General features: G+C 44.2%; 1 protein-coding gene across 7 annotated transcripts in view; it reads right to left on the bottom strand.

Moving 5' to 3' along the window:
• arhgap39 (Rho GTPase activating protein 39) overlaps positions 1-27,591 on the bottom strand; it is a 632,129-nt gene that overhangs the window by 491,583 nt on the left and 112,955 nt on the right. The window contains exon 2 of one of the 7 annotated variants that reach the window (XM_038798610.1): positions 20,736-20,828. The exons of the other annotated variants lie outside the window; for them this stretch is intronic. The gene's annotated coding sequence lies outside the window, so the exon portion shown is untranslated. The remainder of the gene's footprint in view (positions 1-20,735; positions 20,829-27,591) is intronic. 7 annotated transcript variants of the gene reach the window in all.

The following is a 27,591-nucleotide window of genomic DNA, read 5'->3' on the forward strand; positions in this document are numbered from 1 at the left end:
AAAAGAGCCCCAAAGTCCGATCTCCACGGGAGCCGCCGAATGTGCGGCTTAACTGCTCATCGCCGCCACCGGAAGTCTTTTTTGATTGCTTTTATGATGTCTTTGACTTTCCTCTTAAGCAATGGATGCCTCATCCTCCTTTAACGTATTCATCCTCCTTGGGATGAATTTCTGTTGTGCCTCCTGAATAACCCCAAAAAACCCCTGCCATTGCTGTTCCACTACCTTCCCTGCTAGTTTCCTTCTCCAATCAACTCTGGCCAGCTCCTCCCTTATGTCTTTGTAGTTACCCTTATTTAATTGTAATACCGTTACATCTGATTGTAGCTTCTCCCTCTCAAACTGCAGGGTAAATTCAATCATATTGTGGTCACTGCTCCCTTAGGGTTCCTTCACCTTAAGTTCCCCAATCAAGTCTAACTCATTACACATCGCCAACTCCAGAATTGCCTGTTCCCTGATGGGCTCTACCACAAGCTGCTCCAAAAATACATTCCACAAATTCCTTTTCTTGGGATCCGCTACCTGATTTTCCAAACCGACCTGCAGATCGAAGTCCCCCATGATTAATGTAATATTGCCTTTCTTATATGCCTTTTCTATCACCTGATTTATTTTCTGCTCCACATCCTGAGTATTGCTTGGGGGTCTGTACATAACTCCCATCAGGGTCTTTTTTCCTTGGCGATTCCTCAACTCTACCCATGCAGATTTAATTTACAGGATGTGGGAGCATTTATTGCCCAGCCCTAGCTACCCTTCACAAGAGGGTGGTGAGTTGCCTTCTTGAACTGTTGTAGTCATTGAGGTGTAGGTACACCCACATTGCTTTTTGAGAGGGAGGTCCAGGATTTTGCCCAGCGACCGTGAATGACTTGGAGGGGAACATCCAGGTGCCTGCTGTTCTTGTCCTTCTAGATGCCAGTTTGGAAGGTGCTGTCTGAGAAATCAGGGTAGATTACAGCAGTGCATCATGTAGGTTACTGCAATGCATTGTGTAGATGGTACACACGACTGCTGTTGTTTATCGGTGGTGGAGGGCTTGAACATTTGTGGGAAGAGGAGCAATCAAGCGGGCTGCTTTGTCCTGGGTGGTGTTGAGCTTCTCGAGTGTTGTTGAAACTGCACTCATCCAGGCAAGAGGAGAGTATTCCATTACACCCCTGACTTGTGCCTTGTAGGGGAAGCAATGGTGTAGTGCTATTATCACTGGACTAATAATCCAGAGACCCAGGGTAATGCTCTGGGTACCTGGGTTCGAATCCCACCAGGGCAGATGGTGGAAACTGAATTCCATAACAAAATATGGAACTAGAAGTCTAATGATGACATTGTCGATAGTCATAAAATCTCAAATGGATCACTAATGTCCTTTAGGGAAGGAGATCTGTCACCCTTACCCTGGTCTGGCCTACGTGTGACTCCAGGAGGTGAGTTACTCGCCGTAGGATTTCAAGCCTTTGACCTGCCCTGGTAGCCACAGTATTAATACTCGGTTTGACTCGGTTTAATTGATTGGGCCGGTGGCCAATGAATTGGCCTAAAAGGCTGTGTTAGCCCATTAACAAGTGGTGATTGGATCCCTCTGGAATTTCTTTGAGTCACAAGGCTCCATTTTAGTTTTACTTTTGATTCTGGCAGGTAAGAAAAAGATCCAGCTTAATCCTCTGGCAATAAATGTTCCTGTGTCTCTCCAAAGAATATCCACTAACTCTCACACTCTCTCCAATAAGCCTGTGGGTGTTGGATTTCTGAAAAAAGAGCCTGAAGACAGACCACAAATTGAGAGAAAAGTCTGATGAAACAGGGAAATTTAGAGTACAGGTCGCAAAACAAGGACAGTGATTCCCAACCTTACTGTGGAGAAAGCCTGCAAGGACCCATCATCTGAAGCAAAGACTCTTATCTTTCATTTACATGTTTCCCCCTTTATCACCCTTCTGTGTTTGTCTGTCTTATGTGTCAGCAGAAGGTGGGAGGCAAGTTACAGAAGGAGTTAGGTACTTATTAATATTTAACAAACTGCATCTGCTGCGTAATTCACCATTAATCTTGTTATAAATAAACAGTAATTGTGTTAACTTACAAACCTGGTGGCTGTAATTATTGGGCAGCCAAGGACCAACAATTTTCTTTCAGACCTATTGGCTAATTCACTATTGTGACTTCGGGGCACTTGGGGCTGGAATTGCCCGCGCACTTGCCCAGGGTGGGGTAACAAGAGTCAAAAGGGCAGCATGGTAGCATTGTGGATAGCATAATTGCTTCACAGCTCCAGGGTCCCAGGTTCGATTCCAGCTTGGCTCACTGTCTGTGTGGAGTCTGCACATCCTCCCCGTGTGCGCGTGGGTTTCCTCCGGGTGCTCCGGTTTCCTCCCACAATCCAAAGATGCGCAGGTTAGGTGAATTCGCCATGCTAAATTGCCCTTAGTGTCCAAAATTGCCCTTAGTGTTGGGTGGGGTTACTGGGTTATGGGGATAGGGTAGAGATGTTGACCTTGGGTAGGGTGCTCTTTCCAAGAGCCGGTGCAGACTCGATGGGCCGAATGGCCTCCTTCTGCACTGTAAATTCTATGATAAAAGATACGACTTTTAGCCCTCAAATAATCAACACAGGAATTTGCAAGAACGGAATTCAAGTTCGAGAGCTAGCCAGGAGTGGAATATATATGATATGACAATATGCCTCTTTATATCATGCATTAAAAATTAAAAGCATAAAATAGGATTAAAGTCAATTAGGTAGAGGTAGGAAAATATATTTAATAAAACACCGCTTTCCCACAGGATTGCTTACATTAAAATAGAGGCAGTGAAAATGTGAATTTTACTCTTGTACAGTGTACATCATAGAATTTATAGTGTAGGAGGCCATTTGCCCATCGAGTCTGCACCGGCTCTAGGAAAGAGCACTCTACTTAAGCCCATGCCTCCACCCTATCCCCGTAACCCAGTAACTCCACCTAATCTTTTTGGACACTAAGGGGCAATTTAGCAATCCACCAATCTACCTAACCTACACATCTTTGGACTGTGGGAGGAAACCGGAGCACCCAGAGGAAACCCACACAGACATGGGGAGAATGTGCAGACTCCACACAGTCAATGACCTAAGCCGGGAATCGAACCTGGGATCCTGGAGCTGTGAAACAACTGTGCTAACCACTGTACTGCCCACATACAGTTCTGTCTGTTTGAATATTTTCTATTTTGAACACTTCTATTTGAATTTCCACAAGAAAGGTCAAGGTCAGTTCCAACAGATTTAAAAAGCACTTTATGATAGTTTCACATTTCAAACGAGCCATCTCTTCCATTTACCCTGACTGGCTCTGCTGCTTCTTACAAAATCCTCACTTAAACAAAAAGCAAAATCTCCCACTTGTACAACTTTTGATGTTCACAGCAGTCAACAGATTTGATCCATCATTAACTTCCACCTATACAAGTCTGGTCACGCTGTGCCAAAATTATCAACCACTTTCCACAGTTACAGTTCAGAGGGAATAACAACAATGCCTAATTTATGGGTTCAAGATTCGCCAGCGGACTAACTAAATAGAGAAAGGTACAGCGCTAGAGCTGTCACAGAGGAAAATTTCCTGTCTGCCACTCAATTCACCACAGCACCAATTGGATGGATTTGAGCTGGTACCTGGTGTTGGCAACAGAGCAAGGGAGACAGAAGGTGAAATCGTGAGGGGGTAGATGGGGGAGTAGAAACATTAAATAAAAGGAAGAAAAAAAAACATTGGCAACAATTCACCTCCAACTTGTATCGGATTATGGTTAGAACAGGCTCTCTATTCACAAGGTGCTGATTACTGACAGGTGTCAGACTCCAGTAGACTGTGGTTACATCAAACCTCTGGTTAAGCAAATGTAAACGTGTTGGTCACCAGTGTAAACCCTCCCACCCCCTTACGGTTTCACCTTTTGATGATTCAGAAGATTTAGGCAGTGAGTAGCAAAGCCACATACACCAGAAAGTAGCAGACTGATCCTCCAACTGTCCCACTTAGCTCATTTCAACTAAGGCAACAGCAAAAAGTCCAAACAATTTATCTTTAATTAGAAGAGGGGCCAATTGATTGCTACACAGTACATCTGTTAGAATTTTGCACATGGTCAGGGGATGAGGACAGGACTAGGCTCAACTGGACTTGGGTGTAAGACCAGTCAACATTATTGTTCAGACTCCCACGTGAAGAACAGCTACATGGTACCAGAGAGAGAAATTGGTCAACAAGGAACAGAAAACAAAGATGCCAAACAAATTCGAGAAAATTGGCTCTCTTTGTAAAACAAAAATGTAGTTTATTATTGACATTACAGTCGGAAAAGAACAAACCAAGTACATAGAAACATACATAGCAAATAGAAGCAGGAGGAGGCCCTTTGGCCCTTCAAGCCTGTTCCACCATTCATTATGATCATGGTTGATCATGAAGTTCAATACTCTGATCTCGCCTCCCCCCCCCCCCCCCCCCCCCCCCCCCCCATATCTGATCCCTTTAGCCTCAAGAGCTATATCTACTTCCTTCTTGAAATTACACAAAATTTTGGCCTCAACTACTTTCTGTGGTAGTTAATTCCAGGTTTCACCACTCTCTGAAATAGAAATAGAAATAGAGAAATACAGCACAGGCCCTTCGGCCCACGGTGTTGTGCCGAACTTTTGTCCTAGGTTAATCATAGAATTTTTGACACTAAGGGCAATTTATTATGGCCAATCCACCCAACCTGCACATCTTTGGACTGTGGGAGGAAACCGGTGTACCCGGAGGAAACCCACGCACACACGGGGAGGATGTGCAGACTGCGCACAGACAGTGACCCAAGTCTCTGGGTGAAGAAATTTCTCCTCACCTCTGTCCTAAAAGGTTTACCCCTTATCCTCGAACTATGGCCCCTAGGTGTGGACACACCCACCACTGGGAACATTCTTTCTGAATCTACCCTGTCAGAATTTTATACATTTTTGTAAGAGCACCTCGCACTCTTCTAAACTCCAATGAATAGAATTCTAATCGACTTATTCTTTCCTCATATGACAGTCCTGCTATCCTAAGAATCAGCCTGGTAAGTGGTGCATTTGATAAGGTTCCCCATGGTAGGCTTATGCAGAAAGTAAGGAGGCATAGAATAGTGGGAAATTTGGCCAGTTGGATCACGAACTGGCTAACCGATAGAAATCAGAAAGTGGTGGTGGATGGCAAATATTCAGCCTGGAGCCCAGTTACCAGTAGTGTACCGCAGGGATCAGTTCTGGGTCCTCTGCTGTTTGCGATTTTCATTAATGACTTAGATGAGGGAGTTGAAGGGTGGGTCAGTAAATTTGCAGACAATACGAATATTGGTGGAGCTGTAGATAGTGAGGAAGGCTGTTGTCGGCTGCAAAGAGACATAGATAGGATGCAGAGCTGGGCTGAGAAGTGGCAGGTGGAGTTTAACCCTGAACAGTGTGAGGTTGTCCATTTTGGAAGGACAAATATCAATGCAGAATACAGGGTTAACGGTAGGGTTCTTGGCAATGTGGAGGAGCAGAGAGATCTTGGGGTCTATGTTCATAGATCTTTGAAAGTTGCCACTCAAGTGGATAGAGCTGTGAAGAAGGCCTATGGTGTGCTAGCTTTCACTAGCAGAGGGATTGAATTTAAGAGCCATGAGGTGATGATGCAGCTGTACAAAACCTTGGTCAGGCCACATTTGGAGTACTGTGTGCAATTCTGGTTGCCTCATTTTAGGAAGGATGTGGAAGCTTTGGAAAAGGGGCAAAGGAGATTTACCAGAATGTTGCCTGGAATGGAGAGTAGGTCTCATGAGGAAAGGTTGAGGGTGCTAGGCCTTTTTTCATTGGAACGGAGAAGGATGAGGGGCGACTTGAAAGAGGTTTTTAAGATGATCAGGGGAATAGATAGAGTAGACAGTCAGAGACTTTTTCCCCAGGTGGAACAAACCATTACAAGGGGACATGAATTTAAGGTGAATGATGAAAGATAAAGGGCGGATGTCAGAGGTAGGTTCTTTACCCAGAGAGTAGTGGGGGCATGGAATGCACTGCCTGTGGAAGTAATTGAGTCAGAAACATTAGGGACCTTCAAGCGGCTATTGGATAGGTACATGGATTACAGTAGAATGATGGGGTGCAGATTAATTTGTTCTTAATCTAGGACAAAAGTTCGGCACAACATCGTGGGCCGAAGGGCCTGTTCTGCGCTGTATTTTTCTATGTTCTATGTTCTAAGTGGTAAACCTTCGTTGCACTCCTTCCATCGGAAGAACATCCTTCCTCAGATAAGAACAACAGAACTGAACACAATATTCCAGGTGTGGCCTCACCAATGCCCTACACAATTGCATAAAACATCCCGATACCTATAATCAAATCCTCTCACTGTGAAGGCCAACATACCATTTGCCTTCTTCACTGTCAGCGACTGATGCACGAGGACACCAAGGTCTCACTTAGTATCCATCTCTCTCAATTTACACCCATTCAAATAATAATCTGCCTTCCTATTTGTGCTGTTTAAGCAGATAACCTCACATTTATCCACATTGTAATGCATCTGCCATGCATGTGCCCACTCACTCAGCCTGTCCAAATCTCACTGAAGCATCTCTGCATCCTCCTCACAGCTCATCCTCCCAACGTTGCATCATGTCTAAGTTTGGAGATAATACATTTAGTTCCTTCGTCCACATCGTTAATATATAATGTGAACAGTTGGGGTCCAAGCACAGATCCCTGCTCTACCCCATTAGTCACTGCCTGCCAATCGGAAAGAGACCCAATTATTCCAACTTTTTGCTCCTGTCTGTTAACCAGCTTGTTATCCATCTCAAGACACTTCCCACAATCCCATACTTTACATAGTAATCTGCTATGTGAGACCTTGTCGAAAGCCTTCTGAAAGTCAAAATAAACCACATCCACAAAGGTCTCCCTGGTCAACTCTACCAGTTGCATCTTCAAAGAATTCCAGTAGATTTGTCAAGCATGATTTCTCTTTCGTAAATCCCTGCTGACATTGTCTGATTATACCTGCTTTCCAAATGCTGTGCTATGAAATTCCTGATAATGGACTCTAGCAACTTGCCTGCAACCAACATTAGGCTCACTGGTTTATATTTCCTTGTTATCCCTCCCTTTCTGAATAGCCAGGTTATATAATAGTTTCATGCAGCACAGGAGACCAGTCGGCCCATCCTGTCTGTACATGCTATTTGAAAGAGCTATGTAATTAGTCCCACTGACCCGTCCCTTTCCCCAGTGTTCTATAACTTTATTCCTTTTCAATTAAATATCAAAATTCCCTTCTCAATGCTAATATTCAATCCGTTTGCAGCAGCCTCTCAGGTCATATGTTCTAGTTCCTAACAACTCGACACAAAAAGGTGATTGGTGCATCTTTGAGTGAGCAACAAGTGGGCGGTAAACTAAGACTGGTAAACGGAGAAAGGACAAGTGGGGAATGCAAGACAGCTACCAGCAACTTCCAGAAACGACTTGAACTGCATGTGTGTTGTCTGGAATTTACTGCAATCTTGCATTAGATACTGTCTCTCACCCTCAGCTCATAACCGTTTTGCCCTGTAAGTTCAAGCTGATAATGAGTCTTTGGTGAACAGTGGCACCAATTATCCAATGAGAATTAAAGTGTGAGAAAGAAAGAGGGACGATGGGGAAGGAAATCAGGTCAATCAGAAGTTAAATCAGGTATAGAAAGAGAAACAAAAAGTAGAAAGATCGGTCTGTGAATGTGTGTGCAAAAGAAATTGGGATAACAGAAATTTTTGAAATCTCAAATAATAATTTACCATCTGTAGGAATGAAACATAACAGTTTTAATAGTTTGCCTGATGTTGCAAGTTGCACACCATCCTGATTTGGACAGTTATTACTTTTGCTGGTTCATAATGCTGCCACTCCTTGTACAGAAGGAGCATCTTCATCTTGTGCACTGTAACACTCCAAGGGGGCCCAGTGCCAGATTCTGAAGGGAAAAGGAAAAGGCCAATGGCACCCACAGCCCAAGAATTAATCAAAGGAAGTTGTTGACAAGCAAAACCCCTTTTACGACGACGTTGAGTTATAATTGCATCCATAAAAGAAAATCCTGGACTTAGAAAACTACAGTAACTACAAATCGCCAAGTGTTGCCTGCACGTGCCCCGAGGGGACAGACAGAAACTTATTAAGCTGCTTCATCGGTCTACACCAGCGAGGGCTGTAAAATACAGACAGATCTCCTGGCACCTCAACTTACAAAGGTCAGGCCCTAGATATTTCACACACGCACAGACACACACATGGAGACACACACACCCACATGCAGACACACACATGGAGACGCACACACCCACATGCAGACACACACACAACATTGTTGATCTCTTGCTAAGTAACCCTGCCTAAGCAGCTAATGTTACCTTAAGTCTACTAAACCTGAACATGTGCAAACTTAATCCGAAAGTAGTCTGATTGCTGACCCTGGGAAAGGCTTTGATGGATCATTAAGGATCAAGCTGATGAGAAGTTTCATTCAGAGAATTTCAGAGACCATTACGTTCATTGCTAAGAAGAATTTGGAGACATTAAGTTTGCACTCATTTGTCACATGAAACAGAATCATATTTATGACAGGCTTGTTTGCCTTTAAAGAGTAGAAATCAAGAAACAAATGACCCAAAATGCTGCTTGCTTTAGAGTTGTTTTTTTTGCATTCTCCTGTAACCAGCCAACAAAACAAGCTGCCGCAACTACAGCAGAAGCAAGCAGAGGTTGATGTCACAGTGCACCTCAGGATTGATGGGAAGAAGAGGAGGTCGTTTTGTTATGCTCTTGACGTAGCATAAACTGCTTCCTTGATGTGCACTCTGACAAAGGAAGTTCAAACTTGGAGAAAACTTTAACACATTTATTAAACTGTTAACGATTCTCCTACTTGGATTTGACTCTCCTGTTAATCCTGCTATAGCTACTCAGACTGACTAACCAGTCTGCTACAATCCACGTGGTAGGTGTGATGTGTTTCAAATCAACCCTGTATACTCACTGTCTCCACCGGAAAAAGGAAGATCATGTGTGCTGTGTCCTTTTATATGGGTTGGTGTAATGCCCTCCTGTGGTAGTGTCACCTGTGGGTGTGTCGTGAATGCCCATTGGTCGTGTCCTATCTTACTGACCTATTGGTTGAATGTCTGTGTGTCATGTCTCTGGTGCTCCCTCTAGTGTCTATCTAGTCTACGTGTATTTACATTAACCCCTTGTGTATTTACAGTGATGCATATCACCACAGAGGTAACATCATAATCCGAGCTGTGCTGTCAGAGGAAATAGCCCAGGGCAGATCGGCCACTGTCACCAAGTGGGCAAGGTAAGTTAAGTGACTCCAGGATGCTTCTGTGAGCCAGTCACACAACATCTCAAATCGAGATTAAGCATCTGGTCATCTATAAAATGTTTCTCTAACAAGGCCTTCCTTTCCTTGAAGCCTTTGCCAGCTATATGGCTCGGTACCATATTACACTGAATATTTAAGAACAACAGTACATTGAGATAAATTCTTTCAGCTTACAAAAGAAATTCAAATGCTTCACCAATTTTTAGGTGATTGTAGCGCTGTATAGTGGACGGCACGGTAGCACAGTGGGTAGCACTGTTGCTTCACAGTTCCAGGATTCTAGGTTCGATTCCTGGCTTGAATCACTGTCTGTGAGGAGTCTGCACGTTCTCACTGTGTCTGCGTGGGTTTCCACCGGGTGCTCCGGTTTCTTCCAACAGGTCCCAAAAGACGTGCTTGTTAGGTGAATTGGATATTCTGCATTCTCCCTCTATGTACCCGAACAGGCACCAGAATGTGGCGACTAGGGGATTTTTATAGTAACTTCATTGCGGTGTTAATGTAAGCTTACTTGTGACAATAAGAAAGATTATGATTATTATAGCAATTTCATAGATACATCATATATAAAGTGCCACAACAACAATAAGAAGGTTTCTGCTTTTTGAACGTTGTGTCTGAACCGATGTGAGAAACATGGCTAAAATTAAACAGTTGAAACCATTTGGTTTTGTCTCGAGGTAAGCGATCTACGGTGCCTTCACTAATTTTTCAATCCTCTTTTCCTCTCCCAAGTTAGGATGCAGCAGCTAATGATGATTTACTCCTAAACTCTGTCAATCACATTCTTTGCCCAGCCTTAACAGTAATTAAACAAATTTGGCTCAGTGGTTTCTCCTTGCTCCAACACAGCGTGCGGGGTCTGGTTGGGACTTCAGCACAGTGGGTATATTTTGGGATTGAAACCACATGATATATTGCACTATGGAGAAAGGAGATAACTTTTGTTCAATTGTTATGGGAGAGGTGTTTTCAGAACCCCAAAATGTATCATGGAGTCCAACCAACCCCCCCCCCCCCCCCCCCCCCCTTTAATGGATTGTTGCTTTTGAAGCACACGGCTTGTTCCCTAGGTGTGGTATTGCAATTATGGACAAGTGGTCAAAACAATGTTTATTCCATGAACTCAACTTAACCTTTTAAAATAAATATTGGATCTCTTAACACCCCTTACTTCAAAGATAAACCCGAAAATAATACAACTCTACCCAATTCTGCAAACTGTTCTTTTAAACATCCAAAAGATTTCAACCCTTCACAAATAGGAGCACAACAAGTTACATTCAATATATTTATAGTCTTTGGATTTGCAGGAATCACCAGACCAGCTCTCTTCCTTCCTGCAGCTCTCAGCAAAAAACACAGACACTCCCAGCTGCTCTCTCAAACGGAAACTAAAAACTTCAAAATGGCCAAGCTGAAGCCCAGCTCCACCCACACTCTGACATCACTGCATTTCTTAAAGGTACATTGCTGAAACATCAATTTCTTAAAGGCACTCTCATATGACACAATAAATTGTTATTCTGAAAGGAGATGATGTCTTGAAGAAAGCAAACAACAATGGAACTTTTTACATCCATCCATCTGAGAGGGGTGGGCAGACAGGGCTACTTGCTTGCTTCTGGAGTGGGACTTAAACCTATAACCTTCTGAGTCAGAAGTAAGACTGCTTCTGATTGAGCCGTGACTGCCACCCGAAAAGAAATCTTTAGAATAAAGCGAGTAGTATTTTCCTCATCCTTGCATCATTATCAACATGCAGAATTGGGGCTGAGTTCCATCAGAATGAAATGGGCTCATTCGACTTTTTTTGTTTTGAAACCATTTAATTATGTTGGGACACACTCGGGGAGGCTGGGACGGGAATTGAACCCATGCTTTAACCAAAACGCTACTCTATTCTTTTATTAAAGCTGTCAGAATAGTTTGGGAGCAAATATTAGTCAGTTGCAATCTGCTACAATTTTGAGGAAAAAAAGATGGGATTTTTAAAGTGTTTTTTCAGAATTGTAATCACAGACTAATTCGAAGTAAAAGTCAAAAATTCTGTTGTAAATCAAAATAATGTCTTTGATTATGAAAGCAACAGAGGAGACATCGCTATACAGAGGATTAGCAGTCTGCAATATATTTCAATATCTCTATCAACTTCTAAAATTAATAATGCATTTTACCCATTGCTGAAGTTAAACCTAATTCAATACATGCTATTCACTCTTGACATCATCATTTATTTGCTAGACCAGCTACTGTAAAATATCTGACAGCGTATTTTCACCCAGCTGGATTTCAATAGATCATAATTATAGACTTTGAATAGCTCAAGTCTAAAAGGAAAGATTAGAGAATAAGTTACTTTTTATACACTTCTTTTGAAAGCTATCTAAGTCCATTGTAAAAAAAAAATATGACATTCAATTAGCATGGGAACGCGAGGTGGCCATTCAGTCCTTTGAGCTTGTTCTGCCATTCAATCGACGAATGGCTGATCTCTATCTCAACTCTATTTTACCGCACAATACCCTCGCGTAATAAAAATCTCTCAATCACAAATCTTGAAAATTCAAATGAACCCACAATCTGCAGCCTTCTTGCCGGGGAGAGGGGAAGGGACTCCATACAGGCTTATCACTTATGTGAAGAAGCACTTCCTGAACATAATTGTGCCCCAATGTGCCGGGTTCCTCGTAAACAGGTGACAGCCTCACGCAGGGACTGCTGGCATAGGAAATGGAAAGGTATTACTGGCCCGCAAAGAACGATTCCTTTGGGGGCTTTCACAGGCCCACTGCCAGGACTGAGCAGAGGACAGTCGCTGCTCTCACAGGCTTTGTACAGCAGACACTTGGCTATAAAACAAAGTCTTTTCTCCTTGAGAGATCATTAAACAAAAATAAATAAATTGCTTCACTGAAACAAAATATATTGCAAAGAATTATGTCTGAGGGAGGTACTCTTTTGGTAATGCTTTTGCTGAAATAATAAATTTTGATTTGGAAGAGGTACTCCAGTCTGTCAGTTAAGTTAATTTTACATATGTTCCCCCAGATTGAAGCATCCGGAAGTTATTATTTCGACTGCAGTTTGATTAATCATACCCACATTGTCAGGCAGGATAACTCCTCCAAACCAATTCATTCAAAGAGACATTTGAAGATGGCGGCAATATCTACGTGCATTATCCTGAACTGGGAAAATAGGATGCTGAAAATTCTGACATGTTTTTTTAATTCATCGGGGGGGGGGATGAAAAGGACTATCTGTGCAGCTTAACAACACAGCTTAAGAAGTTTCATTTCTGCAAGAGGCACTGATGGAGCTTTTCCTTCACATCTAAGTGCAACACAGGTTTCCACCACCTCATTCCCCCTCGTAATCACAGCTTACCGAGGTGATTAATGATTGTTGTATCAGACAGAAAACAAATATTTCTAGACAGAAACAGGGCAGAAAGACTTACATTTGTATCGCACTTTTCGCAACTACAGGCCATCCCAAAGCATTTTACAGCCAATGAAGTGGTTTTTGAAGTATAGTTGGTCTTTTTTTGATTTAAAGTACCCAAATCAATTTCCTTCCAAATTAAGGGGCAATTTAGCGTGGCCAATCCATCTGCCCTGCACATCTTTGGGTTGTGGGGGCGGGCCGGGATCGAACCTGGGACCTCGCCGGCGTGAGGCAGCAGGGCTAACCATTGCGCCACCATGCCACCCCGTACAGTTGTTGTTCTAATATAGGAAACGTGGCAGCCAGTTTGTGCACAGAAAGCTCCCACAAACAGCCATGTGATAATGACCAGGTAATCCGATACTTGTGATGGTGATTGGGGATCTATGCCAGGACACCAGGATGACTCCCAAGCTCTTTTTAAAAATTGTTTCATAGGATATTTTACATTCAACCAAGAGAGCAGACAGGCCTTAGTTTAACATCTCAACCAAAAGACGATACTTCCAACAGTGCGGCATTCCCTCTGTATTGCACTGGTGTGTCAGTCTTGACTTTAGTGGTGAAGTCTGGAGGCAACTAGCAATGTGGCGATAAAATAAAACTGATGCCATTCTTGGCAGGACACCTAAATTCCAAATAGCTAGAATCTGTATCATGATCACGACTCGCTCCCCAACAGTTATGAACAGAGAGCCATGAATACGATTCCCACAAGCACATGTATGATTGTTTGACTGAATAATTGCTACAGTCAAAAGGTTAGTCATAATTCTGCAGGGGTCAACAGAAAATTCCTACAGTTCAGGAGACCATTCCACCCATCGAGTCTGCACCGACCCTCCAAAAGACCATCCCACTGCGACTCACTCTCCCACCACACCCTAGTAACCCCGATCATGGTCAATCCACCTAACCTGCACATCATTGGACTGTGAAACCGGAGCACCCGGAAGAAACCCACGCAGACGTGGGGAGAACGTGCAAACTCCACAGAGTCACCCAAGGCTGCAATCGAACCCAGAACCCTGGCGTTGTAAGGCACCAGTGCTGACCACTGTGCCACCTTTGAAGTAAAATGTGAACTATTTTATGAATGTAAAACAAGCCATTTGTTGTTTTCACATCTTAATTTTGTTCCCCTGGAAAACAGTGCGAAGTAACAGAAAGGTTTGCAGGCTAATTAACAGTCAGACCAGTCCTATAGGGCAGTGAGGGGTTCAGAGAGATTCCATGGATTTCCACAAACCCCATACAATGAGGCAAGGAGAGTGACCCACACTGACTGGACACGAGTATCTTGCTGGATGTCAATCTAGAATTCAGAGCTGGAGTCAGTCTCCACTTGCTCGGAATTGCATGAAATGGAGTTCAAACTGCCTCACAGGCAGGAATACCGCCACTAATCCAACAGCTCACCCCAACAATAATCTCATTGTGCAAGATCAGACGGGGGGAAAGACAATTCAGGCATTTATGGTTGCTGCATCCCGATTATTCTATCGCAAACCATGCCTCGCACCCTTCTAGTCTGCCCACTTAATGGACCTCATGCTGCAGCAGTGCTCTTATTGATTCTGCAAAACGGGAGGTAAATTTTCATTCTATGCTGTAGCCATCTGGGATGGCCACTTTCAGTATATAAAATGGGCACTCGCAAAGCCTAAGGGAAAAATGGACAATGCAAATCAACAAGCAGGCACAGAGCCTGAATGTATATTTGGAAGGCAGTCTGCAGACGGAATCGAAACTCTGGGTCGATTTGCATATTGATGGCCTATCTCCAGGAAACAAAGAATGAGTGCTGAGGTAGCCAATACTGTCCCAGACAATCCAGCGCCACTACCCCAGCAAGAAGGCACAAACAAAGCAAGGCCAACAACCACCTAGGGCACGTCCAGCCATCAAGGCACCCACCCCTTTATTGGCTTAGATCTATGACAATGATCAAGAAGCTGCCCAATTAATTGGAACCAAGTTTAAGGCTCGCCTAAAAGCACGCAAAGCCCCTCCAAGAATAAGAAGGAACCCCTGCGAAAGGTTCACTCTCTTGGATTTGGCTCTCAAGCAGAGAGGCCCTTCCACCAGCATCACCAAAAGCAAGTAAGTTCAAGTTCAACGCTCGCTACCAGGCGGACGACCTTAGCTGTACTCCTGTTACCTCTTCGAACCCAACAGCCTCAGATCCGAACAACGGCCATTGTTCCTCTGACCTTAGTGGGGACCCGAAGTTAAGTATAAGTGTTAGTGATAGATATAGTTTAGCCTGTCGTGTTATTGTGCATGAGTAAATCATACTGTGTGTAAATAAGGTAGTATTGACTTTGAACTAACTAACTGGTGTATTGGTTCTTTGATCGGTATTCGGTTCAACCCTTTTAGCGGTATCAAAAGATATCTGGCGACTCTGAAAGCATACTCATAATTAGGATTAAGAAAGGCTACCTTATTAACTGCCATATTTATAGCAAGTAAACAGAGCAACAATGCCCACTTCAATTATGGAAAAATTAACATAACAATTATCCCGTTCCTGGAAACTTTGGTCGTGTCTCAAGAGCATTCAAGAGTGTAAAAATTGGGTAAAAGAATGGCAGAAGTAAGATTAGTCTAATCAGTAACATACAGGCAGAATGTTAGAATGGGCCAGTCCCCTGCAGAACAATAATCACTGTAGAAAAGTAAGATTAATTGAACTGGTAAATAAAATCAAGAGAATTTTTTATTAGAACCGCAAACTGCAAAATTAAAATACTGACTGGTCAAAGCAATTTCGGAACGTCCCTCAAACACCCTGTCAAAGGTTACAGGTTACATATTGGATTTATTCAGCAACCGCGGCATCAACTGAATACACAGTGAATCTCACCATCCATTACCCACCAGCTGATGCCAAGCAATAGGTAGCCAACGTTGTCTATGTCAAATCCAGCTTTCATTGAGCAAATAAAATTATTGAATTGACAAGTGTCATATCACAAACGCTAACAGAACACACTATTATCTTCTGTGGCTTGTGTCAAAGTTTATTTGATAACACTCATGTGAAGCACCTTGGCCGTTTAACATTCCAAGGTGCTTCACATGAGTGTTATCAAATAAACTTTGACACAGGCCGCATAAGAATGCAGCAGATGATCATTAGCTTGTTTGGGGAGATAGGTTTTAAGTAGTGTCTTAAAAGGAGGAAGGCGAAGTAGGGTTAAAGGGGTTCAAGGAGGAAAATCCAAAGGTTAGGACCAGGCAGCTTCTTAAAAATTCATTCTTGGGAAGTGGGCTTTGGTGGCTAGGCCAGCATTTATTACTCATCCCTAATTGCCCCTTGAGGAAGTGGTGGTGAGCTGCCTTCTTGAACAGCTGCAGTCCCTGTGGTGCAGGTACAGCCACAGTGCTGTTAGAGAGGGGTTTTTACCCAGTGATTTTTACCCAGTGATGGTGACGGAACAGACAATATATTCTCTCTCAGGGTGGTGAAGCTGAAAACACGGCCACCGACAGTGGAGTGATAAAAATCAGGGATTCTCAAGAGACCAGAATTAGAGAAACACAGACATCTTGAGAGTTGAGGCTGGAGGAGTTTATAGGGAGAAGGAAGAGGGCCAAACAATAGCATAGAAACATAGAAAATAGGCCATGCGGCCCTTCGAGCCTGCACCACCATTCAATATGATCAAGGCCTATCATGCAAATTCAGTATCCCACCCCTGCTTTCTCTCCATACCCCTTGTCCCTGGAGCCAGAAGGGCCATGTCCAGCCCTCTCTTCAATATATATCCAACAAACTGGCCCTAACAGCTTTCTGTGGTAGAGAATTCCACATTTTCACAACTCTGAGAAGAAGAAGTTCTTCCTAGTCTCAGTCCTGAATGGCTTACCCCGTATTCTTAGGCTGTGACCCCTAGTTCTGGATGTCCCCAACATCGGGAACATTCTTCCCCCATCTAGCCTGTCCAGTCCCATTAGGATTTTATATGTTTCTTTGAGATCCCCTCTCATTCTTCTAAACTCCAGTGAGTACATGCCCAGTCGATCCAGTCTTTCTTCATATGTCAGTCCTGCCATCCCGGGAATTAGTCTGGTGAACCTCCTCTGGACACCCTCAATAGCATGAATGTCCTTCCTCAAACTAGAGACCAAAACTGCACACAATACTCAAGGTGTGGCCTCAGCAAGGCCCTGTATAATTGCTGCAAGCCATCCCTGCTCTGATACTCCAATCCTCTCGCTATGAAGGCCAGAATGCCATTAGCTTTCCTCACCACCTGCTGTACCTGCATGCCAACCTTCAGCGACTGTTCCACCGTGACATCCAGGTCTCGTTGCACTTTCCCTTTTCCGAAACTGCCACCATTCAGATAATAATCTGCCTTCCTGTTTTTGCCACCAAAGTGGAGAACCTCACATTTAGCCACATTATATTGTATTTGCCAAGTATTTGCCGACTCAGTCAGTCTGTCCAAGTCACCCTGCAGCCTCTTTGCATCCTCCTCACAGCACACACTGCCACCCAGCTTAGTGCCATCTGCAAATTTGGAGATATTACATGCAATTCTTTCGACCAAATCATGAACATATATTATGAACAGCTGGGTCCCAGCACTGCACCCTGCGATACCCCACGAGTCACTGCCTGCCACTTTGAAAAGGACCCATTTATTCCCACTCTCTGCTTCCTGTCTGCCAACCAGTTCTCTATCCACGTCAAGAGGTGACCTGATAGAGGTGTACAAGGTGATGAGAGTCATGGATAGAGTGGAGAGCCAGAGACTTTTCCCCAGGGTGGAAATGGCTGTCACGAGTGTCAGAGGTAGGTTCTTTACACAGAGTGGTGGGTGTGCGGAATGCACTGCCAGCAGAGGTGGTGGAGTCAGAGTCATTCGGGACATTTAAGCGACTCTTAGACATACACATGGACAGCAGTAAATTGAAGGGGTGTAGGTTAGGTTGATTTTAGATTAGGATAAATGGTCAGCACCACATCGTGGGCTGAAGGGCCTGTACTGTGCTGTACTGTTCTATGTTCTATGTAATACATTATCCCCAGTACCATGAGCTTTAATTTTGCTCACTAATCTTTTGTGGGGGAACTTGTCAAAAGCCTTTTGAAAGTCCAGATACACAACATCTACTGGTTCACCCGAGTCCACTCTACTAGTCACCTCCTCAAAAAATTCCAAAAGATTTGTCAAGCATGATTTCCCATTAGCAGGGTGTCAGGTGGCGCAGTGGTTATCACTGCTGCCTATGGCGCTGAGGACCCGGGTTCGATCCCGGTACCAGATCACTGTCTGTGTGGAGTTTGCACATTCTCCCTGTGTCTGCGTTGGTTTCACCCCCACAACCCAAAGATGTGCAGGTTAGGTGGATTGGCCACGCCAAATTGCCCCTTATTGGAAAAAAAAATAATTGGGTACTCCAAATTTTTAAAAAACATTATTTCCCCTCAGTGAATCCATGCCGACTTGGACTGAACCTGTCCCTGCTTTCCAAATGCTCAGCTATTTCATCCTTAATAATTGACTCCAGCACTTCCCCAACCCTGATGTCAGGCTCACCAGTCTATAATTCCCTGCTTTCCCTCTCCCTCCTTTTAAAAAAAGTGGGGTTCCATCAGTTACTCTCCGATCCGTTGGAACGCTCCCAGAATCTATAGAATGCTGGATAATGATCAGCAATGCGTCCATTATTTCTAGGGCCACTTCCTTAAGTACTCTGGGATGCAGAGCATCAGGCTCTGGGGACTTATTGGGCTTTAATCCCATCAATTTCCCCAATATAATTTCCTGACTAATAAGGATTTCCTTCAGTTCCCCCTTCATGCTAGACCCTCTGTCCCCTAGTTTTTCTAGGCGGTTATTTGTGTCCTGCTTACTGAAGACCGATCCAAAGTAGTTGTTCAACTGCTCTGCCATTTCATTGTTGCCCATTATGAATTCACCCGATTCTAACTGTAAGGGACCTACATTTGTCTTTACCAGTTTATTTCTCTTTGGGTGAGGCCATGAGGGATTTGAAAACAAAAACGATAATTTGAAAAGCAAGAGGCGCAACTCCCAAAAGGGAACAAAGTCCCTGAGCGAGCAAGTTTAGCCGTGTTTTTCCCAGTGCTCGCAGTGCCGAGAAACACATGGCTATTCTAACGCAACTCGCGTTGAATAATGGGCCTGAACGGGGAACACGTGGCCAAGGCTGCACATAGTCCCATCTTGTACAGTGAGCGAGTGTAGCAAGAGATCGGGACGCAATTTTTCATAGTCATAGAATTTACAGTGCAGAAGGAGGTCATTCGGCCCATTTAGAAAGAGCACCCTACCTAAGCCCACACCGCCACCCTATCCCTGTAACCCAGTAACCCCACCCAACCTTTTTTTCGACACCAAGGGCAATTTAGCATGGCAATCCACTTAACAAACACACCTTTGGACTGTGGGAGGAAACTGGAGCACCCGGAGGAAACCCACTCAGACACGGGGAGAACATGCAGACTCCACACAGACAGTGACCCAAGCCGGGAATCGAACCTCGCACCGAGGCTGAGAAGCAACCGTGCTAGCCACTACCATGTGATACCATGCCACCCTGTGCTACTGTGCTTAAGCGGCGCCCCAATCTCCAAGGCCTCCCAAACAATCCCCAACCTCTTCCCCAGCCCGAATGCACTACGGGAGAGTCCCCCATCCCCACCCCTCCCCCACGCCAAGCACCCCGGCCCAATCACACACACAATAAAATGCCAGCTTGGCACCCTGGCAGTGCCCAAACCAGTGGCAATGAGTGCTACCTTGGCAGTGCCAGGCTGGCACCCGAAGGGCATGCAGCTGGAGACTAACAATGCTCTAGGAGACCCCCACAATTGCCGTTCCGTCTGATCCCCGTTTGTGGGGACCAGTTCTGAACAGCAATCGCCCGAGGTCTCTGAGGCAAAGGGGTTGAATCCCAAAGCTTCGGGTTGCTCAGGAATCTGCACATTAGAGTGAGGCTAACTGGATTGCTCTAATGTGCAGATTTGCCAAAATGTGAACCCGCCCATTATGGGCGGTATTCACATTACAACGTCTCGCGAGATCACATTGAATCTCGCGAGGCATTGCGAGCTGGGTAGATCCCGGGAGAGGGGTCTCCCAGCTTTCAACGGGCACGCAGCGATGGGGCGAGATGCTTTCCGGACGCAGCTTGGCCGTTGGATTGCACCGACTGTGTCCCTTAGCCAGGAGCCAATGAGCACAGGGATGATAGGTGAATAGAACTTGGCGAACCAAGACCTGGTGACAAGCTTCGGATAAACTCAAATTTACAGAGGATGAAAGATGACAGGCCCATTGTGAGTAGACTGAAATAATCAGAGGTGTCAAAGTCACAGAGAAAGGTTTCAGCAGCACCTGAGCTGAGCTAGGGCAGAGTTGGGTGATGTTACAGAAGGGAAGAGAATTGATCTTCCTGATGGGGTGATCAGAAGCTCAACACAGGGTCAAATACAACAAAAAGGCTTCAAACAGTCTGTTTCAGCCTCAGGCAGTTTCCTTAGAGTTGGAATGGAGTCAGTAGGTCAGGAACAGAGTTTGTGACAATGGCTTCGCTCTTCCCAATATTTAGTTGGGGGTAATTTCCACTCGCCCAGTGGAAGTCTGGTGAGGCAATACTAAGCTAGAGAAAGGAGTCAATGAAAATCGCTTATTGTCGCAAGTAGGCTTCAAATGAAGTTACTGTGAAAAACCCCTAGTCGCCACATTCCGGCACCTGTTCGGGGAGGCTGGTACGGGAATTGAACCGTGCTGCTGGCCTGCCTTGGTCTGCTTTCAAAGCCAGCGATGTAGCCGTGTGCTAAACCAGCCCCTGAGAAAGGAGTCAATGATAGTCATAGAGAAAGATACTCACAGTTTCAATCTTCAAAAAGGACAATACAGCAGAAACAGGTAGCATTAGCTTCATGTTGCAAATTGGTAAGATTAAAGAAAGGTCAGCAGGCTGCTGGAAAAGAAAGTGGTGTCTTAAACCTAATTGAATGCTTTGGAAAAATTAGCAGGTTAGTGCATGACATTATTTATGTGAACATTCAGAAAGCTTCAGATAAATGTGTCTCCCTGGAAACAAAATTGGTTAGAATTATATTCACTGGAGTTAAGAAGAATGAGAGGGGATCAAAATTCTAACAGGATTAGACAGGGTAGATTCAGAAAGAATGTTCACGATGGTGAAGAGCCCAGAACCTCTGATATCCTCTTACCATATAAGGGACCTTCTAGGACTGAGGTGAGGAGAAATTTCTTCATCCGAGTGTGGTGAATCTATGCAATTCACTGCCACAGAGTGTAGTTGAGGTGAAAACATTGTGTAATTTTAAGAAATTAGATATAGTTCTTGTGACTAAAGGGATCAAGGGATATGGGGAGAAGGTAGTATCAGGATACTGAATTTGATGGCCAGCCATGATCATAATGAATGGTGGAGCAGGCTCGAAGGGCCGAATGGCCTCATCCTGCTCCTATTTCCTTTGTATATTTCAAGGAGTCTCTCTACTCGGTCATGTCTTGTGGAATTAGAAGGAATTTAGTGTTTGATTAGAAAATCAGTGCCCTGCAGGGATGTGTGTTAAAGACTTTTACTCTTTCCTATTTTCATAGTGACCTGGATGTTTGAATGATCCAAAAGATTTTGGACAAAGTCAAGTTGTGGGCAAGTGTTCGGACTGTGGAGGGTGTTCAACTACTGCAAACACATCTTAATGTGGAGGAAGGAATGGGCCCATGATTGGCAAATGATGCGTTAAATTAGAAAGGTGTACTGTTATGCACAGGGCAGGTCTAATGCTCACCATATGCACACAATACAGGTAAAGGACTGAAGCTAGTAGTGAAAGGAAAATATCTAGGTGTTACATAGTGTAGCAATAGCATGGAGTTACAGCTATAGCAAACATATTTAAAGGTAGTATTCATCGGACAATTCACAAGGTCACATGAACAACAGTGAAAAATAAGTGAGAAGATATTCTGCTGTGATGGTATTGGGCAAAGGGTAATTATTGGTGGGCGAACTGCCCTACCCTTCTTCAGATAGTGCCGTGGGATCTTTTCATCCACATGAACAGCAGCGGAACTCAGTAGAACAGCCTCAGACAAAGTCGCCTCAATAAAACAGCGTAGTGCCCACCGAGATTTTGTGCTGAAATCACCGTGTGGCTTCAGCCTACCACCTTCTGGTCCAGAGGCCTCAGTCAATCTGCCACTATTTAATAAAAATAATAACGCAACCATAATCATTCTGCCTTCTTTAAAAATGGATCAATAGGTAGCAGATACAATTTAAATATAACTGGATTGCTATGTGAGCAAGGAACTGAAAGGAGTAGGTTTTAAATGACTGACTGAATTGATCAAACACCCAACATAGTGTTCACTATGAGAACATAAGAACTAGGAGCAGGAGTAGGCCATCAGGCCCCTCGAGCCTGCTCCGTCATTCAATGAGAACATGGCTGATCTTTTGTGGACTCAGCTCCACTTTCCGGCCCGAACACCACAACCCTTAATCCCTTTATTCTTCAAAAAGCTATCTATTTTTATCTTAAAAACATTTAATGAAGGAGCCTCAACTGCTTCACTGGGCAAGGAATGCCATAGATTCACAACCCTTTGGGTGAAGACGTTCCTCCTAAACTCGGTCCTAAATCTACTTCCCCTTATTTTGAGGCTATGTACCCTAGTTCTGCTTTCACCCGCCAGTGGAAACAACCTGCCCGCATCTATCCTATCTATTCCCTTCATAATTTTATATGTTTCTATAAGATCCCCCCATCATCCTTCTAAATTCCAACGAGTACAGTCCCAGTCTACTCAACTTCTCCTCATAATCCAACCCCTTCAGCTCTGGGATTAACCTAGTGAATCTCCTCTGCACACCCTCCAGTGCCAGTCAAGTAAGTGCCTTTCTCAAATAAGGAGACCAAAACTGAACACAATACTCCAGGTGTGGCCTCACTAACACCTTATACAATTACAGTGTAACCTCCCGAGTCTTAAACTCCATTCCTCCAGCAATGAAGGGCAACATTCCATTTGCCTTCTTAATCACCTGTTGCACCTGTAAACCAACTATTTGCAATTCACACACTAGCTGACGCAGGTCTCTATGCACAGCAGCATTTTAAAATATTTTATCATTTAAATAATAATCCCGTTTGCTGTTATTCCTACCAAAATGGATAACCTCACATTTGTCAACATTGTATTCCATCTGCCAGACCCTAGCCCATTCACATAACCTATCCAAATCCCTCTGCAGACTTCCAGGATCCTCTGCAGTTTTTGCTTTACTACTCACCTTAGTGTCGTCTGCAAACTTGGACACATTGCACTTGGTCCCCAACTCCAAATCATCTATGTAAATTGTGAACAATTGTGGGCCCAACACGGATCCCTGAGGGACACCACTAGCTACTGATTGCCAACCAGAGAAACACCCATTAATCCCCACTCTTTGCTTTCTATTAATTAACCAATCCTCTATCCATGCTACTACTTTACCCTTAATGCCATGCATCTTTATCTTATGCAGCAACCTTTTGTGTGGCACCTTGTCAATGGCTTTCTGGAAATCCAGATATACCACATCCATTGGCTCCCCGTTATCTACCACACTGGTAATGTCCTCACAAAATTCCACTACATTAGTTAGGCACGACCTGCCCTTTATGAACCCATGCTGCATCTGCCCAATGGGACAATTTCTATCCAGATGCCTCGCTATTTCTTCCTTGATGATAGATTCCAGCATATTCCCTACTACCGAAGTTAAGATCACTGGCCTATAATTACCCGTTTTCTGCCTACCTCCTTTTTTAAACAGTGGTGTCACGTTTGCTAATTTCCAATCCGCCGGGACCACCCCAGAGTCTAGTGAATTTTGGTAAATCATCACTAGTGCATTTGCAATTTCCCTAGCCATCTCTTTTAGCACTCTGGAATGCATTCCATCAGGGCCAGGAGACTTGTCTACCTTTAGCCCCATTAGCTTGCCCATCACTACCTCCTTAGTGATAACAATCATCTCAAGGTCCTCTCCTGTCATAGCCTCATTTCTATCAGTCACTGGCACGTTATTTGTGTCTTCCACTGTGAAGACCGACCCAAAAAACCTGTTCAGTTCCTCAGCCATTTCCTCATCTCCCATTATTAAATCTCCCTTCTCATCCTCTAAAGGACCAATATTTACCTTAGCCACTCTTTTTTGTTTTATATATTTGTAGAAACTTTTACTATCTGTTTTTATATTCTGAGCAAGTTTACTCTCATAATCTATCTTACTCTTCTTTATAGCTTTTTTAGTAGCTTTCTATTGCCCCCTAAAGATTTCCCAGTCCTCTAGTCTCCCACTAATCTTTGCCACTTTGTATGCTTTTTCCTTCAATTTGATACTCTCCCTTATTTCCTTAGATATCCACGGTCGATTTTCCCTCTTTCTGCCGTCCTTCCTTTTCGCTGGTATAAACCTTTGCTGAGCACTGTGAAAAATCGCTTGGAAGGTTCTCCACTGTTCCTCAACTGTTTCACCATGAAGTCTTTTCTCCCAGTCTACCTAAGCTAGTTCTCCTCTCATCCCATTGTAATCCCCTTTGATTAAGCACAAAACATTAGTGTTTGATTTTACCTTCTCACTCTCCATCTGTATTTTAAATTTCACCATATTATGATCACTCCTTCCAAGAGGATCCCTAACTATGAGATCATTAATCAATCCTGTCTCATTACACAGGACCAGATCTAGGATCACTTGTTCCCTCGTAGGTTCCATTACATACTGTTTTAGGAAGCTATTGCGGATACATTCTATAAACTCCTCCTCAAGGCTGCCTTGACCAACCTGGTTAAACCAATCGACATGTAGATTAAAATTCCCCATGATAACTGCTGTACCATTTCTACATGCATCAGTTATTTCTTTGTTTATTGCCTCCCCCACCATAATGTTACTATTTGGTGGCCTATAGACTACTATCAGTGACTTTTTGTCTTACTTTCCTGATTTCCACCCGAATTAATTCAACCTTATCCTCCACAGCACCGATGACATCACTTACACATTGCCCGGATGTCATCCTTAAATAACAGAGCTACACCACCTCCCTTACCATCCACTCTGTCCTTCCGAATAGTTTGACACCCTCGGATATTTAACACCTCGATCAGTAACCTCTCCTAAGTTATATTTCCTCTTAACTTTTCTCCTAATTGTCCTTTTCGTTGAACCTATATCTTCATGTAACAACTGCCGCGTCGCTTACCATTTATGTTTTTACTTCCCGTTTTATTCCTTTTACTATTACTGGGCTTATTCACTGAGCTCCCCTCAGTCACTGTACCTTGTACTATCACCCTTTTTGACTGTGATTTTTGACTATGGCTTCTGTGCCTTACACTTTCCCCCTTACTGCCTTTTGTTTCTGTCCCTGTTTTACTACCTTCCGACTTCCTGCATCAGTTCCCATCCCCCTGCCACATTAGATTAAACCCTCCCCAACAACTCTAACAAACACCCCCCCCCCCCCCCCCCCCCCGGACATCGGTTCCTGTCCTGCCCAGGCGCAGACCGTCCGGTTTGTATTGGTCCCACCTCCCCCAGAACCGGTTCCAATGCCCCAGGAATTTGAATCCCTCCCTCTTGCACCATCTCTCGAGTCACGCATTCATCCTATCTATCCTGGCATTCTTACTCTGACCAGCTCGTGGCACTGGTTGCAATCCTGAGATTACTACCTTTGAGGGCCTACTTTTTAGTTTAACTCCTAACTCCCTGAATTCAGCTTGTAGAACCTCATCCCATTTTTTATCTATATTGTTGGTGCCTCTGTGCACCACGACAGCTGGCTGTTCACCCTCTCCCCCCAGAATGTCCTGCAGCCACTCCGAGACATCCCTAACCCTTGCACCAGGGAGGCAACATACCATCCTGGAGTCTCGATTGCGTCCGCAGAATCGCCTGTCTATTCCCCTGACGATCGAGTCCCCTATCACTATAGCCCTGCCATTCTTCTTCCTGCCCTGCTGAGCAGCAGAGCCAGCCACGGTGCCATGAACCTTGCTGCTGCTGCCTTCCCCTGGTGAGCCATCTCTCTCAACAGTATCCAAGGCAGTATATCTGTTTTACAGGGAGATGACCGCAGGGGACACCTGCACTGCCTTCCTACTCTTGCTCTGTCTTTTGGTCACCCATTTTCTATCTCCTTTAGTAACTTTCACCTGCGGTGTGACCAACTCGCTAAACGTGCTATCCACAACATCCTCAGCATCGCGGATGCTCCAAAGTGAGTCCATCTGCAGCTCTAGAGCCATCAAGCAGTCTAACAGGAGCTGCAACTGGACACACTTCTTGCACATGAAGGAGCCAGGGAGAGTGATCGTGTCCCTAAGCTCCCACATTGCACATGGGGAGCATGACACAGGTCTGGGATCTCCTGCGGTGTCTTAAACCTTAGGTTAACTTATACAACTACAATTCCAAAAAAAGAAAGAAAAAATAAATAAATAAATCAGACAATGAAAAGAAAAACTACTTACCACTTACTTATCAGGGTTAAAAAGCACCTCCTCCCCACGCAGCTTAGAATTCCCACCTAGCTTCAAATTCCCAAACTCACTCTTAGCTGTGTCTCACTCTTAGCTGTGTCTTCTCTGTCTCACTGGGAGAACTCCCTGGGAGTGAGTTACAAGTTGCTCTTTTAAATTGGCCTGAGTTGACTTCCCCCTCGCCTGCTTTTAGATCAAAGTAGATTAAGGTGACTAACACTTAACTGCCAACCAGTTATGTGAGTGGGTTGGGCAGCCCTTGTTAACCTTCACTGCACAATTCTAGATTAATTTTAAACTCCTGAAATTTACAAAGGAACAGTCTTAACGATTGGATTCAATTCCCACCTTGCTTCAAATTCCCAAACTCACTCTTTGCTGTCTCACTCTGGCTGTCTCTTCTCTGGCTCACTGGGAGAATGGATCCTCTGCACGGAAACTTTTTTTAAAAATTTAGAGTACCCAATTATTTTTTTCCAATTAAGGGGCAGTTTAGCAGTGTCAATCCACCTGCATGGCACATCTTTTGGGTTGTGGGGGCGAAACCCACGCAAACACAGGGAGAATGTGCAAACTCAACACGGACAGTGACCCAGAGCCGGGATCGATCCTGGGACCCCGGTACCGTGAGGCAGCTGTGCTAACCACCGTGCTGCCCTAATGCAAGGAAACTTAAGTTAAATATAATGAAATGAAAGGGCTGCGCAGTGGTCAGCACTGCTGCTTCACGGTGCCAAGACCCGGGTTCAATACCAGCCCTGGGTCAATGTCAATGTGGAGTTTGCACATTCTCCCAGTATCTGCGTGGGTCTCACCCCCACAACCCATAGATGTGCAGTGTGATAGATAATATGAGAGTAGATGGGTTGGCCATGCTAAATTGCCCCTTAATTAGGAGGAAAGAGGAAAGCTAAATGGAATAAAAGCAGTCTTACAAGGAGCAAAGTAAGTTAGCGTGCAGGGCAGCAGCAATCAGGAAGGCAAAATTGGCATGTTGGTATTTATTACAGGGTTGCTAAAAATTGTACACCTGGAGTTGTATGTGCAGTTTTGGTCTTCATATCTAAGAATGGAAACATTTGTCTTGAAGATGGTGCAGTGAAGATTGATCAGATCGATCTCCATAATTGAGAGACTTGTTCTATGATGTGAAGCTGAGTAAACCAAGC

The sequence above is a fragment of the Scyliorhinus canicula genome, chromosome 5 (genome assembly GCF_902713615.1).
Source record: "Scyliorhinus canicula chromosome 5, sScyCan1.1, whole genome shotgun sequence".
Lineage (NCBI taxonomy): Eukaryota > Metazoa > Chordata > Chondrichthyes > Carcharhiniformes > Scyliorhinidae > Scyliorhinus > Scyliorhinus canicula.